This window comes from Ascaphus truei, chromosome 5 (genome assembly GCF_040206685.1).
Source record: "Ascaphus truei isolate aAscTru1 chromosome 5, aAscTru1.hap1, whole genome shotgun sequence".
In the NCBI taxonomy this organism is placed as follows: Eukaryota; Metazoa; Chordata; class Amphibia; order Anura; family Ascaphidae; genus Ascaphus; species Ascaphus truei.
Window position 1 is genome coordinate 237,529,415 of NC_134487.1, and position 15,261 is coordinate 237,544,675.

Consider the following 15,261-nt stretch of genomic DNA (forward strand, 5'->3'; position numbering starts at 1 on the left):
CACACACACACACACACACACACACTCACACTCACTGCACCGAGCACATACCCAATCAATGAATGACCAGCTATTGATCATCAGCAACTCTTTGTTCATTAATAACATGTCCATCCTACCCATGTGCCTCTCTGTGTACATATGTAAAGATATATACATATTTATCATGAATGTTTATCTGTCTCTCTTACTATCTATTCTCATGTATCTACATATTTATGTAGATCCCATGTTATATATATATATATATATATATATATATATATATATAAAAAGCAGAAAATAGCCGTGTTAGTCCAGTTGCGATAGTGCAGAATAAATTAGTTCAATGAGAACTCAATTATCTGCACTATCTCTCTCTCTCTCTCTCTCTCTCTCTCTCTTCTCTCTCGCTCTCTCTCTCTCTCTCTCTCTCTCTCTCTCTCTCTCTCTCTCTATATATATATATATATATATATATATATATATATATATGCAAATACAACTGTATGCTCATCTGCATGTCTTAGGCAGGTCTGCAACCCCCGCCTTTCCCATTATCACACAGCACTTCCACTGCAGCAAGGGATTCTGGGAAATGACATGCAAATGAGCACACAGTGTCACTTTTTGCCTCAAAAACCATTTTTAACATGGTTCCCTATAGGCTTAAGCTTGCTGCATGGTCACAGCTTTGAGCACAGCCAGGGTTAAGGTGCATACCCAGAAAACACCCACAGACAGCTGTTTCGACTTTGATGGGTCTCATCAGTGTGGGGTTGATTTTAACTGGATATGCATAAGAGGCTATGGGATAGGCTATACCATAATTACTGAGTTAAGTTATGGTGAGTAAAATCAACCCCACACTGATGAGACCCATCAAGGTCGAAACAGCTGTCTGTGGGTAGTTTTCTGGGTATGCACCTTAACCCTGGCTGTGCTCAAAGGCTGTGACCATGCAGCAAGCTTAAGCCTATAGGGAACCATGTTAAAAATGGTTTTTGAGGCAAAAAGTGACACTGTGTGCTCATTTGCATGTCATTTCCCAGAATCCCTTGCTGCAGTGGAAGTGCTGTATGCTGGGTGATAATGGGGAAAGGCGGGGTTGCAGACCTGCCTAAGACATGCAGATGAGCATACAGTTGTATTTGCATATTTGCTTTCCTGTGGAGGGTTTTTTGTCACTTTTTTTACTCACCATAGCTTAACTCAGTATTATGGTATATATATATATATATATATATATATATATATATATATATATATATATATAGTATATATATATATACATGCACGTGTAATGTATGAGTGATATGATATATATATAAATTAAAAAAAATAAATGATATATATATATATATATATATATATTAATTATATATATATATCAGTATGTGTGTGTGTGTGTGTGTGTAGGTTTGCCAGATGGCTTCTCCAAAAATACTGGACATAATGGTGAAATGTGCGACACGCTCGAGGCACATACACGCCTCTCCGCTCCATGCGGTTTCCTCCTCTCCTTGGCCCACGCTCCTGACACCTCCTCCTTATTAGCTGCTGCTGGAAATGCAGCAATACAGAAAGGAGAAGCTGCGCCTGCTCCCTAGCCACAGCTCTGCTCAGGGAAATCCCGCGGCCCCCCCAAGCCGGGTCAGGTCACTATGTCCAGAAAGGTAATACCGAACACATACATGTCCACTATTACCTCTCATTGTTTACTGAACAGTGTCCAGAATACAGGAGAGCCCGGTTCAATACTGGACACCTGTCAATCCTGTGTGTGTGTGTATATGTATGTATGTGTGTGTGTGTGTATATATATATATATATATATATATATATATATAGTATATATATATATATACTATATATAATACATTCATATATATGCATATATATGTATATATATATATATGTATTTGTATATATGTATGTGTATATATACTATATATATATATATATAGTATATATATATATACACACACACACACACACACACACACACACACACACAGTGGTCGGCACATACACCAAAAATCTACTCGCCACCTAGTACCACACGTGTTGCTGCTTGGGCCAATAGGAGCTCGCCACGATGTTAAATCCACTCGCCCGGGCGATCGCAAATGTATAGGTTTGTCGAACACTGTATATATAATATACTATATATATATGTCATGTGAAAAAGAAAGTACACCCTCTTTTGAATTCCATGGTTTTACATATCAGGACATAATTACAATCATCTGTTCCTTAGCAGGTCTTAAAATTAGGTAAATACAACCCTCAGATGAACAACACGTGACATATTACAACCGTGTCATGATTTATTTAACAAAAATAAAGCCCAAAATGGAGAAGCTATGTGTGAAAAACTAAGTAAATCCTTACTGCTTCCATAGGAATTAAGATGCTAAGTAGCAGACGGTGTGCTGCTAATCAAATGCCCTTGATTAATTGATATCAGCAAGTGGATCACCTCTATAAAAGCCGAAGTTTTAGCAGTTTGTTGGTCTGGAGCATTCAGGTGTGTGTTAACACAATGCCAAGGAGGAAAGACATCAGCAATGATCTTAGAGAAGCAATTGTTGCTGCCCATCAATCTGGGAAGGGTTATAAGGCCATTTCCAAACAATTTAAAGCCCATCATTCTACAGTGAGAAAGATTATTCAAAAGTGGAAAATATTCAAGACAATTGCCAATCTTCCCAGGAGTGGACGTCCCAGCAAATTCACCCAAGGTCAAACCGTGCAATGCTAAGAGAAATTGCAAAAAAAAACCCAAGAGTTACATCTCAGACTCTACAGGCTTCAGTTAGCATGTTAAATGTTAAAGTTCATGACATTACAATTAGAAAAAAAACTGAACAGGCCACTTCTCTAAAAAGAACACGGCAGCACGGCTTAGGTAGAGATGTTTGGCCATAATGCATAGCGCCACGTTTGGCGAAAGCCAAACACAGCATATCAGCACAAACACCTCATACCAACTGTCAAGCACCGTGGTGGAGAGTTGATGATTTGGGCTTGTTTTTCAGCCACAGGACCTGGGAACCTTGCAGTCATTGAGTCGACCATGAACTCCTCTGTATACCAAAGTATTCTAGAGTCAAATGTGAGGCCATCTGTCCGGCAGCTAAAGCTTGGCCGAAATTGGGTCATGCAACAGGACAATGATCCCAAGCACACCAGCAAATCTACAGAATTGTTGAAAAAGAAAAGAAAGAAGGTGTTGCAATGGCCCAGTCAAAGTCCAGACCTCAACCCGATTGAAATGCTGTGGCTGGACCTTAAGAGAGCTGTCATAAACAAATGCCCATAAACCTCAATGAACTGAAGCAACGTTTTGAAGAAGAGTGGGCCAAATTTCCTTCACAACGATGTGAGAGACTGATAAAGTCATACAGAAAACGATTACTTCAAGTTATTGCTGCTAAAGGTGGTTCTACAAGCTATTGAATCATAAGGTGTACTTAGTTTTTCACACATGGCTTCTCCATTTTGGCTTTATTTTTTGTTAAATAAATCATGACACGGTGTAATAAGTCATGTGTTATTGTTCATCTGAGGTTGTATTTACCTAATTTTAAGACCTGCTAAGGAACAGATGATTGTTATTATGTCCTGATATGTAAAACCATAGAATTCAACGAGGGTGTACTTTCTTTTTCACACCAATGTGTGTGTGTGTGTGTGTGTGTGTGTGTGTGTGTGTGTATATATATGTATGTATATATATAGGTAACAGAGCAGATGGCACACAAATACAGATGAGGACAGGTGCTTAGTCCCATATGAATGAATACAATCAAAGGCTCCTTACCAGGCAGACCAGAGAATCCAGGGAATCCAAAGCAGGCACAGCAAGGAAGAGACAGCACACTTGTTAGCAAAAAGAATTGTATTAGTGAAGCAGGCACAAAACACCAACGGTTCGGTCCTAAAAACAGGACCTTTATCAAGGGAGCACTCCCTTGATAAAGGTCCTGTTTTTAGGACCGAACCGTTGGTGTTTTGTGCCTGCTTCACTAATACAATTCTTTTGCTAACAAGTGTGCTGTCTCTTCCTTGCTGTGCCTGCTTTGGATTCCCTGGATTCTCTGGTCTGCCTGGTAAGGAGCCTTTGTATGTATGTATATATATATATATATATATATATATATATATATATATATATATACATACATACATACATACATACATACATACATACATACATACATACATACATACACATATATATATATATATATATATATATACTACTGTGAAGCGCTATGTACATTAATGGCGCTATATAAATAAAGACATACAATATATATATATATATATATATATATATATATATATATATATATATAGGCAATACGATACCGCACGTGGACGAATATCAGAGGCAGCACTCCAAATGAATATCAAAAATCATGTATTTGTACAACAAAACATCATATCCAACGTTTCGGTCCTCAAACGGGACCTTTGTCAAGGTATATATAGTATTGTATGTCTGTATTTATATAGCACCATTAATGTACATAGCGCTTCACAGTAGTAATACACTGTCACGGTTGTGCTCGCCACAAACCAGGACCGGACCGCGGGGCTAAGGTGGAGTTGTATAATCACCGACCTTAGACCGCCCAGACTGATCCGGAATGCGTTGTTCGTAGTCGTACATAACAGGGTCGGGACTGGAGAGAGCAGCGTAGTTAGTGGACGAGCCAGGGTCAGGATAGGAGATATCAGGGTAAATGTTATCAAAGTGGAGTTTCGGTAACAGGAAGTCAACAAGGTCCCGCATCAGCGTAGAAGCTGCAGGGCCGGAGCGGGTTCTGCGCGAGCGGCAACCATGGCCCATGGTGCCGATCTCCGGAAGGGATAGGCAGGCCGGAGTGGGTGCAGGGCCGGAGCGGGTTCTGCGCGAGCGGCAACCATGGCCCATGGTGCCGATCTCCGGAAGGGATAGGCAGGCCGGAGTGGGCACACCGCCGAGCAGCACTGGTAACCCAATGCTTCAGCGCAGAAGTCCAGAATGAGCCTGTGCAAGGAGAGAGAGCTACAGACCTCGGGACTAGTAGACTGGCCTCTGCTAAGGGAAGAGCAGCAGGCTACAGGAAACAGGGAGCTGAAGTTACGCTGGAGATCCATCGCTTCAGCACAGGAACCAGGACACGGCCTCTGCAATGGAGAGAGAGCAGCAGGCCCCAGGAACTAGAGACTGGCCTCTGCTATGGGAAGGGCAGCAGGCCTCAGGAAACAGGAAGCTGAAGTTACGCTGGAGATCCACCGCTTCAACACAGGAACCAGGAACTAGGAACATGGACTAGGAACAAGAACATGAACATGAAAACAGCGACAAGGTGGCCAAGACAGGTGGTAGTGGCAAACACAGTGAACATCCAAAAAGGATTATGCTCGGCAGAGAAGCATTGTGGGAAAGCTGTATTTAAAGGTCAGCAAACCAATAGCAGAAGGGGCGTGTGACAGCATTGCTCTAATGACTGAACCCAGGCTGGGGCTGCAGTAATAGCTTGCACAGCTGCAGAATATATCATGGGGAGTGTTCCAAGACTGCACAGGTCTGTAAGGCAAGGTAAGCAGTAAACCGAGGTGTGGATTCCTTACATACACGTGGTAATCAAATAAATAACAGATAGAATAAACAGGTCATGGGAATAAGTGCATCAGACATAAAAGTAACATTAAGGAAAAGGAGTCCCTGCTCCGAGGAGCTTACAGTCTAATTGGTAGGTAGGGAGTACGTACAGAGACAGTAGGAGGGAATTTGGGCAAGTGCATCTGCAGGGGCCAAGCTATATGTATCATGTGTCCAGTATAATCCACAGTGCTATTCATATGCTTCTTTAAGCAAGTGTGTCTTAAGGTGGGTCTTAAAGGTGGATAGAGAGGGTGCCAGTCGGGTATTGAGGGGAAGGGCATTCCAGAGGTGCGGGGCAGTAAGTGAGAAAGGTTAAAGGCGGGAGAGGGCTTTAGATACAAAGGGGGTAGAAAGAAGACATCCTTGAGAGGAACGCAAGAATCGGGATGGTGCATAACAAGAAATTAGGGCTGAGTTGTAAGGAGGAGCAGAAGAGTGTAAAGCTTTAAAAGTGAGGAGGAGAATTGAGTGTGTGATACGGGATTTGATTGGAAGCCAGGAGAGGGATTTCAGTAGGGGAGACGAGGAGACAGATTTAGGAAAGAGTAGAGTGATTCTGGCAGCAGCGTTTAGGATAGATTGCAGGGGAGGCAGGAAGGCCGGACAGCAGGAGGTTACAGTAATCAAGACGGGAGAGAATGAGGGCCTGAGTCAGAGTTTTAGCAGTCGAGCAACAGAGAAACGGGCGTGTCTTAGTGATATTGCGGAGGAAAAAGCGACAGGTTTTAGAAACGTTCTGAATGTGAGAGGAGAATGTGAGAGATGCGTCGAGTGTGACCCCTAAGCAGCGTGCTTGGGCTACTGGGTGAATGATCGTATTTCCAACAGTAATGTGGAAGGAGGGAATAGGGCTAGGTTTGGCAAGGAAGTATGAGGAGCTCTGTTTTTGCCATGTTAAGTTTAAGGCGGCGGAGGGCCATCCAGGATGATATAGCAGAGAGACATTCAGAAACTTTGGTTTGTACAGCAGGTGTAAGGTCGGGTGTTGAAAAGTAAATTTGTGTGTCGTCAGCATAGAGGTGATATTTAAACCCAAGAGATGTTATTAGGTCCCCTAGAGAGAGTGCGTATGTGTGTGTATATATATATATATATATATATATATATATATATATATATATATATATATATATATATATATATAATCCATCATGAATAAAACGGAAATAAACGTGTTAGTCTAGTTGCGACTATTCTGATATATATACATATATATATATATATATATATATATATATATATATATATATATATATATATATATATATATATATATACAGACTTGTCTAAGGCATGTGAATGTGGTCACAAGTAATATTTTTATATGCTATACGGTGGAGGGTTTTTAGTCACCTTTTCACCCACCATAACTTAAATAATGTGTGGTGAAGACCTACTCATGTCTCAAGTTGCAGAGCCAGTACTACCAACTTCACACTGATGAGACCCACAAGGTCGAAACAGTCTGTGAGTGGGTTCATTGGCTTTGCATCTCATCCCAGGCTATGTTTAAAAGCTGTTTTTAAAACAGCATGAATTGGCTTAAGGGTTTAACCATGTAATGTGGTCTTGAGACAAAAGGTGGCACTGTGTGCTCATTTGCAAGTCATTTCCCAGAATCCCTTGCTGCAGTGGAAACACTGTATGCTAGGTGATAATGGTGAAAAGCAGGGTTGCAGACCTGTCTAAGACATGTGAATGTGCTCACAAGATATATATATGTGTGTGTGTGTGTGTGTGTTTCAATTACAAACCCCAATGAAGCTGGGAAGTGTTTGTACCCAGCAGTACCTGGGAAGTGTCTGTATCCAGTGGTACCCAGGCAGTGAGTGCATTAACCAGGCAGTGTGTGAGTACCCAGTAAAACCTGGCCAGTGAGTGCCCAGCACCATCCAGGTAGTGTATGCCCACTGTCCAGCAATACTTACGCAGTGTTTGCCCAGTACCGAGATAGTGTATACCAAGCGGTATACAGGCATAGTGTGCCCAGCAATGCCCAGGCAGTGCCTTTACCCTAGGGAGGCAGTGTGTAACCAGCAGTACCCAGGTAGTGATGGTACCCTAGGTACTGTGTGTGCCCAGAAATATCCAGGCAGTTTGTACCCAGCAGTACTTAGGAAGTGTGTGTACCCGGCAGTACCCAGGCAATGAAAGTCCTACAGTACCTAGGCCAAGTCAGTTCCCAGCAGTAACTAGGCAGTGCGCATGTACTTATCAGTACAATGGCAGTGTGTACATAGTAGTATCTGGGCAGTGTGTGTGTGGGGGCTTATCAGTACCCGGGTAGTGTGCGAACTTATCGGTATCTAGGCAGTGTGTGCTCAGCAGTACCTGGACATTATGTATGTAACCATCAGTTCCATACAGTGTCTACTAAGCAGCCCCTGGGCAGTGTGTGTGCGCCCCGGAGGACCAGAGGACTCTGTTAGTACCCAGTAATACATGGGCGTTGAGTTGCCTGGTGGCTTCTCCAAAAATACTGGACATAGTGGTGAAAGGTGCAACGCGCTTGACACACACACACCTCTCACCTCTCCATGCTGTTTCCTCCTCTCCTTGGCCCCACCGATGGGCTCCTTACACCTCCTCCTGATTGGCTGCATTACCCAGCCCCCTAGCAACAGCCCTGCTCTCTCCCTGCTCGGGAAATCCTGCACCCCCCCCCCCCCCCCCAGCCAGTTAGGTCACTATGTCCAGAGAGGTAATACTGGACACACACATGTCCAGAATTACCTCTAATCTTTTACCTGACAGTGTCCAAATACAGGACAGCCCGGTCCAATACTGGACACCTGGCAACCCTACGTGGCCAAAGTGTGCCCAGCAGTACCAGGGCAGTGTGTGTGCCCAGGAGTACTTGGGCATTACCCAAGGCAGTGTGTGTGCCCAACAGTACCCAGGCAGTGTTTTTGTGCCTTGCCAGTCCTACCATGCAAAGGGAGAGCAGGGTGTTTGCTCACAGCCAGACACTGATATAAATATATCCCCCCTGGGAGCAGACAGAATGTGACTGCACTGTGGGGTCAATACAGACCTAAATTTAGACTCAGGCTGTATGTGTGTGTGAACAGCATTATAGCAATCCTGCAGCTCCAACTGCTTTTTCAGCACTGTACACTGACTGCACCTCCCTCCTGCCCTGCAGCCTTCTCTGCAATTCCTATACTGACTACACACAGAATTTCTTACTGCACAACCGTCCTGCCCGACAGCTGGCTCTGCTATTCCTGTACTTAATACCCACACACATCTGTCACTGCACCTCTTGCCTTCTCTGCAGTCTTCTCTACTATTCCCGTACTGATCACACACACAACTCTCACTACACCTCCTCTAGGCCCTACAACTCTCTACTTTTCCTGTACTAACCCTCCCCCCCCCCATAAACACACAACGTTGTGTCACTACATCTCCATCCTGCCCTGCAGTTTCTCTGCTATTCTTGTACTGACCACCCACACACGTAGCTGTCACTACACCTCCATCCTGCAGCTTTCTCTACTATTCCTGTACTGGCCCCACCCACACAGCTGTCACTGCATCACCATGCTGACCTGCAGCATCGTATGCTATTCCTATGATGACCTCACACCTACACACCACTTTGTCACCACCCCACTATCATCCTCTGCAGCATTACCTGCTATTGCAGTTTTTACCCCACACACACAGTTCTGTCACTGCACCTCCATCCTGCCCTGCAGTCCTTCTGCTATTCCTGTACGAACCCGCACATACACAGCTATGTCACTGCACCTCCATCCTGCCCTGTAGAACCCACTACTATTCCTGCACTCACCCCTACATACACACACAACCAGGACCATAAACAAATTTTTTGGTGCCAAGAACAAATTTAAAGAATGCAGCCCCCACAAATGTAATTATACCTCGGTTTACATTGCACCCCCTCACCACCTCATGTCTTTCTCTCTGCTTTTACCCCTAATGTCTCTCTCACACCCTTTATGTATTCCATCTTTTCCTCTTGTCTCCTTGTGGGACCTTTGTCTAATGTATGTTTTTCCCCCCCAGCATGTCTGTCTCTCTCCTCTCCCCCCCCCCCTTTGCATGTCTTTCGAGAGAGTTATCAGCCATGGCATTTAAAGATACTTCTCTCCTCTCCCCCAGCATGTATTTCTCTTACGTCTCCCACCTCAGCATGTTTTTCTCTCCCCTCCCCCCAGCATGTCTTTCTCTCACCCCCTGCCAAGCATGTCTTTCTCCTCTCCTTCCAGCATTTCTCTCTCCTCCCCCATCATCTTACTCTCGCCTCTCCCCCAGTGTGTCTTCCACTCTCCTCCCCCCCAGCATGTCTTTCTCTCTCCTCCCCCATCCATGTCTTACTCTCTCCTCTCCTCCCAGCGTGTCTTCCACTCTCCTCTCAGCGTGTCTTCCACTCTCCTCTCTCCCCAGCATGTCTTTCTCTCTCCACTCCCCCAGCATGTCTTTCTCTCTCCACTCCCCCAGCATGTCTTTCTCTCTCCTCTATCCCCCAGCATGTCTTTCTCTCTCCTCTCCCCCCAGCATGTCTTTCTCTCTCCTCCCCCATCCATGTCTTTCTCTCTCCACTCCCCCAGCATGTCTTTCTCTCTCCACTCCCCCCAGCATGTCCCCCCACCCAGCATGTCTCCCCCCCCCACACCCAACATGTCTTTCTCTCCCCTCTGTACCCCAGCATCTTTCTCTCCCCTCTACCCCCAGCATCTTTCCCTCCCCTCTACCCCAAGCATGTCTCTCTTGTCTCCTATCCCCCCCAGCATCTCTTAATCTCTCACCCCCCCCCCAAATGTCTTGATCTCTCTTGTCCTTAATGTTCTCTCACTTGTCTTTTCTGCTCTATTTCTATTTCCCCCTTTCATGTCTGTCCCCCTGATCTGGCCTTTCCCTGTCACCTCTCAGCCTATTTCAGACACATGCTTGCATTGCTCTCCTCCGAGAATCTGCTCACTGCTCTGCAAAGAGGAAGGGATTTCCCCTCTCTGTGCTTCCTGTAGCTAAGTTGCACCCTGCAGATAACTGACCTGCTGAAACGTGGCTGGGCCCCTAAATCCACCCGGGATAACAGCAAATAACAATACAGTAGGACCCCGCTCATACTGCGGGTTCCATTCCATGGCGCCGCCGAAAAGCGGAACCTACATAAGCTTCCCACCTTATAAGCCTCATGTTAACACCCACTATCCCCCAGCCCAATTACAATAGATACCTTTGAATTAAAACCCCTGGTTACCTGTATCTCAGTCTTTTGGTAATGACAGAGGTGGGGGACTGTCAAATTTTAGCCCATGGGGCAAGCCCTACAGACTGGCCCAAGAAACTGTCGGCCCACATACTGTACACTGACGCAAGCCAGATACTGTACATAAACCATACAATAAGCAAGCTCCAAAAACATATAAACATACATACACACACACACACACAAGAAAAATGCTCAACAACATACAACATACACATACCATACCACATGCGCATGTGCAGGCCAGATACACACTAGATGCCCGCAGCATAAATAAACACTATATATGTCCCAATCACACACATCACACATGCACCGTGCACCACACATACCATGCATGCATTCTATACATATACACACAACATATGCACCATATACATACAGATGTAACACACTTTATTGCACCAGTTGGTGCGTTACAACAGTTGCGATAACACGTTGGTCCCACTGCAACACACCAGCTAGAATAATAGAATGTGTTACATTTTTACACACGCACTCATTCCGATTCTCTATGGAACCTTTTTCAAGATACGGAGAGCCGAAACGTCGATCTTGCACTAATAAAGTGAGGAACTTTGTATGAAAGACCTGCAGTGCCTGTTTTGTATACACCTTATAAGCAAGACATTGTGGACTGCTCCCAGGCAGTTGAACTGTTTTAGTGGAAAGCCACTTGAAGTATAAGTGTATGTGTGCACGTATATCTATCTATCTATCTATCTATTTATCTATCTATATATATATAAAAGTGAAAAAATGTTTGTCTGTATGTTTGTGCCCCCTGTGATTGGCCGGCGGACGGCCACAGCTCATTGGCCTGCGGGGTGGGTTGACGTCACGGCCACGCCTACGCGGAGCGTGACAGTCACACTATCCTCACACCGAGTGTGTCTCTTGGCCTCACTGTCCATCTTTGATCCCTTTGCTGATTGGCAGGACCCCACAGTCACTGGTACTCCACTCCGCATCCTCCCTCCCGTGCACCCCGTAAACGCGCCGTCCTCCCACTCGCCTTCTTCCACCCGCGCCGTCCTCCCGCTCATCCGGCACATGCGCCATACTCACGCTCACCGGCGCCGTCCTCCCGATCACACTGCCGCATCCTCCCTTGCGCTCTCTTGCCGGGTGTGCCGGGGAGGGGGGTGGAAGGAGTGCCGGGGACAGGGTGAACCAGCGCTGGGGATGGGGGGGGGGGAATGAGCGCCTGGGACGGGGGGGGGGGGGGTTGAGGATGCAGGGGGGGAGAGTGATGTGAGGTGCAGGGGGGGAAGTAATGAGGGCTGCAGGGGGGGAAGAGTGAGGTGGGGTGCGGGGGGGAGACTGATGTGGGCTGGAGGGGGGGAAGAGTGATGTGGGGTGGAGGGGGGGAAGAGTGATGTGGGGTGGAGGGGGGAAAGAGTGATGTGTGGTGGGGGAGAGTGCTGTGAAATGCAGGGGGGGAGAGTGCTGTCTGGTGCATGGTGGGGGGGGGGGCAGTAATGTGAGGTGTCCCGGGGGGGGAACGGAGCTTAATGGGGGGGGGGGGGGGAACAGACCTGGGAATAGGGGGGGAATGGACCTGTGAACGGGGGAGGGGTGCAGAGACAGAGGGGGAACGGGAAAATTAACTCCCGGGCAACGCTGAGTATATCAGCTAGTATCAAATATATGTTACTATTTAATAAAATGTAACTGATTCCTCGCACGATCCATCTATGGCTGCGATCATTGCCTTAAGGCATTGTGATCGCGTGCAAACCTCTGCGCCTTCTCCCCGGCCGTGACTGCAGCCTCTGTGAAACGGGAAGAGACACTGCAAAGAGACATTGAGAACACTGCTGACCCAGAGGGCATGCAGAGAAACTTGAGTTACGACATACGGGCACCCATAGTGACATCTTCGGGCTTTAACAAGTACAGAGGAAGGCCGACACTCAGTGGGGGACACCTACTGCACAGCCAGGCGCTACACCGCTTTCATTGTGCTCTTTTTCTATCTAACAACGGATAGCAGCTATTGAGGACACCGTTACTACACAGTGGAGGAGTCCCCATGCTGCTACATCTGGATGTTTATAGAGCGAAGCAGAGGGCAGTTACAGACCAGGACAGCACTCAGATAAGCTCCTGAAATGTGGACACTCACACAGTGTGTTTCATTTCCTTTTATACACACGTATTTTTCTATTTTTGATTGACATTAAACGTATTTTATTTTAATTGGTGTATCTTGCATTTGTGCTTCCCCCCCCCCCCTCAAAATATTAAAGAAACTTCCTGTCTTTGGGGTCACACAGATGTTCCCTCTATAAAGAAGCTGCAGTGAGACACCAGAAGATTACATGACTTCATTTTATTACTGCAATATAAAGGAGGGTTATGCTGCACTCCACAAAATAAATAAAGTATACAGTTTACCGGTGCTGCTGGTTCAAGGAAGTACCTGTCAGGTATGTTCCAAAGTGATACTCAGGAAAGAAGGATCCAGCGCTCCACGTTTTTTTAAATAAAGTAAATTTATTGTGCCACACAACGTTTCGACCAATAGGTCTTTCTCAAGTGCCTAGTCACTTGAGAAAAACCTATTGGTCGAAACGTTGTGTGGCACAATAAATTTACTTTATTTAAAAAAACGTGGAGCGCTGGATCCTTCTTTCCTGAGTTTCATTTTATTACTCCCAGGATTCGAATATCTAACATTTCATTTGAGATTATTACACTCTATGCTATGTTCACGTCTTTTCGCTCTCTCTCTCACTCGCCCCTCCCCAAAAAGTAACTTGCCCCCACCCAAAAGTAACTCCCCTCCCCCACGACTCTTATCTGCTGCGGGGTCCGGCGATCTCCGTTTTCTCCCCTGCAAATTGTAATGTTTCCCCTGCAGGGCCTAAAAAAATGGTCATGACGTCACGCAACATGGCGCCGCGTGACTTCACAGTGTGACGTAACATCCCGTTGCCGTGGCAACGCAGCATCATTGAACACTGCACGGCCATTTTTTCAGGACCTGCAGGGAAAACATTACAATTTACAAGGGAGAAGACGGAGATCGCCACACCCCGCCGCATACACATCTACATCTACACATCCATAGGGTTGCCAGGTGTCTAGTATTGAACCGGACTTACTGTCCTGTATTTGGACACTGTTCAGTAAAAAATTTGAGGTAACTGGACATATATGTTCTCTCTTGACATTGTGACCTAACTGGCCTGGGTCCTTGTGATTTCCCTGAGCAGGGGAGAGCAGGACTGTTGCTAGGGGGCTCGGCAGCTTCCACCATCCTGATTGGCTGCATTACCCAGCAGCAGCAAATCAGGAGGTTTCAGGAGCCTGGGGGTGGGGCCAAAGAGAGGAGGAAAGAGCAGAGAGGTGTGTCTGTGCATGTGGAGAGCATGTGGAGCGCGTCACACCTTTCACCGTTGTGTCAGTATTTTTAGAGAAGCCACCTGGCATCCCTAATTATTTATACACTACATCTATACACATACACACATCATATATACACACATACACATCCACACATCATATTTATATATATAAACGTGAAAAAATGTCTGTATGTTTGTGCCCCATGTGATTGGCCGGCGGACGTTCACAGCTCATTGGCCTGCGGGGTGGGTTGACGTCACGGCCACACCTATGCAGGGCGTGACAGTCACACCACGCTCATACCGCGTGCGCCTCTTGGCCTCACTGTTCATCTTTGATCCCTTTGCTGATTGGCAGAACCCCACAGTCACTGGTACTCCACTCCACATCCTCCCTCCCGCTCACCCTGCACACGCGCCATTCTCACGCTCACCCCGCTCTCCCCCTTCCACCCGCACCATCCTCCCGCTCACCCCGCACACGCGCTCACCCCACACACCGCCGCATCTGCCCTCGCGCTCTCCCCCTTCCACCCGCAACGACCTCCCGCTCACCCTGCACACGCGCCATAGTCACGCTCTCCGGCGCTGTCCTCCTGCTCACCTCACTCTCCTCCTTCCACCCGCGCCATCCTCCCACTCACCCCGCACATGCGCCATACTCGCGCTCACCGGCGCCGTCCTCCCGATCACCCTGCACACTGCCGCATCCTCCCTCATGCTCTCCTGCCAGGAGAGCCGGGGAGGGGGAGGGGAAGGAGTGCCGAGGACAGGGGGAAGGAGCACCGGGGACAGGGTGAACAAGTGCCGGGGACAGGTGGGGGTACTCACGCTCACCAGCGCTGTCCTCCCAATCACACCGCCGCATCCTCCTTCGCACTCTCCCCCTTCCACCCGCACCGTCCTCCCGCACACCGCCGCATCCACCCTCGGTCTCTCCCGCCGGGAGTGCCGGGGAGGGGGGGGGGGGAAAGGAGCACCGGAGACAGGGTGAACCAGCGCCGGGGCGAGGGGGGGGGGGGAAA

The 15,261-nt window shown here is 46.9% G+C and overlaps 1 protein-coding gene across 6 annotated transcripts in view; it reads left to right on the forward strand.

The window, feature by feature from the left end:
- Positions 1-15,261, forward strand: part of CAMK2B (calcium/calmodulin dependent protein kinase II beta) — a 105,658-nt gene that overhangs the window by 1,133 nt on the left and 89,264 nt on the right. The gene's annotated exons all lie outside the window — the stretch shown is intronic.